Source organism: Branchiostoma floridae, chromosome 5, assembly GCF_000003815.2.
Source record: "Branchiostoma floridae strain S238N-H82 chromosome 5, Bfl_VNyyK, whole genome shotgun sequence".
NCBI lineage: Eukaryota > Metazoa > Chordata > Leptocardii > Amphioxiformes > Branchiostomatidae > Branchiostoma > Branchiostoma floridae.
Window position 1 is genome coordinate 6,015,539 of NC_049983.1, and position 2,943 is coordinate 6,018,481.

Below are 2,943 nucleotides of genomic sequence, written 5' to 3' on the forward strand. Positions count from 1 at the left end.
CCGATATTGCGACTCACCTTTGGAATTGCATTCACTTAATGTTGGAAGCGACATGTATGCTACATTGTCTATCGTAACTTATAAATGAGATATTATAAAAGAGTGATTTATCTATGAGAATTACATGGCTTAAAGGTCAGATAAGAGAGTAAAGATGGTTCCAAGTAGGTTCTTTTTTTAACCGCCTTGGTGTACCAAACACTACATGTAAATTAACAGATTTGAATGAATGAATGAATGAATGAATGAATAAATGAAAGAAAGAAAGAAAGAAAGAATGAATGAATGAATGAATGAAAGAATGAATGAAAGAATGAATGAATGACTGAGTGAATGACTGAATGAATGAATGACAACTGAAATGTCGTTATTAGACTCTCGTTATCAGATTCTCTACAGCTCCTTGTGACTCTACGAGCTGTGGAGAACTGAACTGTGTAGAGTCACAAGGAGTTGTAGAGAATGATACGGAAAGGGTCACTGAACCTTGAAAGTGGAACTCTAAAGAACTTTAGAGAACTCTTGAGAGTTATGTGTACAATGCACAGAAATAGAGACGAGAAGAGACAGTTATTATGGTATGATAGATCTGATCGAGTGATTTTTAATGTCCCAATGGTCATCAGTAGACTAGACGTTTGGGGCATGGGATACCCCTGGCAGGTTCGTTCACCTGCCCTCCGAGAGATTGTAAATATGAGTACGAAATTACAACAATATAAGGATATAATTTATTTTATTTTAACAGGATTGCTATGTGCCACATGTTTAATGTCACGGCTTCCCCTTTGTAAATACTTCAGCTATGCAATGCTCTCCCAAGGGTGGAATAAAGTACAAGAAAGAAAGAAAGAAAGAAATGAATGAATGAATGAAAGAATGAATGAAAGAATGAATGAATGACTGAGTGAATGACTGAATGACTGAATGAATGAATGAATGACAACTGAAATGTCGTTATTAGACTATACACTCACAGGAACAGTCCGTACGTCTGCCTTATTCACAAACGGTCTGCCTAGCTCATTAACACACAATCCACAGCCATCAGTGATACACCACATGGTGGTATAGCATTTGGGACATCTCAGGTGGAAGTTGTGGGTGTCCACCTGATGAGGACAGAAACAAACATACATCGCGTAATCCTTACGTCACAAGCTATCTGACTAATCAAGATCATAGTCTGCCCAGGTCAAAAGATACAAAAAAATAAAGTTCTACTGTAGTACCAAGGTCACACACCAGGGGACCCAAAATGGACCTTGACCTTTGTCTTCCTAACACCTACCCACACACCGAAAATCATCGTAATATCCAGAGGTTCTTGAGTTATGCTGACCACAAATATCCGGAAAGACAGACAGACACAGACACATCGACAGACAGACACATCCAAAACTATATGTCCCTTTTTCATGGAGATAACTAGAGACTAGAAAGGCAACATTTTTTACAAAAATGCAGGATGTTTCACTCCCAATATTGAAGGCAGTATGAAACGGTGCCTTCAGAAATAAGATATTTTCTCCCCCTAATATACTAACGTTACTTCAGTATTCATACGTTTCTCTCAGTTTGAGGCATCAATACAATATCTTCAAGTTGTATGATCAATATCATATGTACGATGAATTTCACATATGACATACTTGCAACATACTTATGTACATGCACTGCACCTATCTCATATCACAAAAGTGAGGGAACTTATGATTTTACCTGTAACTAAATTGGACATTGCTATCATTAACATAGTTTACATAGCAAATGAAAAACTACTAATTGCACCTCACTTATTATTTGTGGCAACTGATTCTTAGTTCATGTAGTCCGTGTCTTATGTTTGTAATTTTTAAATAATCTTATTATTCTGAGCCACCGGGGCTCAAAACACTCCTTGGTCAACTGAAATCCTTATGTCACCAGTAGATCTGCCTGGAAATTAATCTTAAAATTAATCTTAAAATCACTGGAGAAACAAACGCCGGGAAGCAATACGGACCATGCGGAAATAACATGTATTGCACAAATCAAGAAACAAACTTACATCACTCAGTCTCAGTGGTTGCTTGCACCTCCTACATTGATGTCCGAACTGTGGAGAAATCATTTCATCTCTTAATTTTCTTATGCCAAAGGCCATGTTGATTTCATTATATGGATGTCATCCCCTGAGAACCACAAAACTGATGCGAGCGTGCGAATGAAAAAGAAAGTTTGGCCCAAAAGTTGCCTAGATTATAAAATCTAAGTGGTCAGAAATGATTAACAAATGACTTCTTCTTTTTCTCGTGTGAACAAATCTCTGAAAACATGTATAGTATATACTTAACACTAGATCCTTCATTTTTTGTTCTTTCGCATCTTCGTCTATGACCTTGGAATTTGACCTTGCCACTCTATGGCATTAGTAGGCATTTTTTGTGTGCAATCTACGGCATATCTTTCCTCATTTGCATTTGTTTTGTAGCATTTATGGTTGAAACGTTCTATTTTCTAGAATAAACGGCCGAAAATTGATGGGCACTCGTATGTCATCCGTATAATGAAATCAACATTCCCTAATAGACAATCCTTTGCGAAATACACTGCATCTAGATCTGTATCTGTATTTGAATGGAGTAAAACACCAGAGAACATAATATATAATAGAAATTAAGAAATCCAAGTTGTTTTTATCCATCTATGGTAACTGTAATGCGGCATATATGTTCAATGCGTGTGCAGAAAAAATACGCTGTGCCGACAATGTTCTAGAACAACATGGAGTTAACTGAAGCTTCATACTCATAGCTACTATACGGAATTGAAAAATGAGCTCTCAAAGCAAACACTGCCTCTTCATTGTTAAACGGCAAAACCACAGCAAATATATTTTAAGTTTGAGTCAAAATAGATTTTGAGAAGGAGTGTGAATGTATGCCTATGGCGAAATGTCAC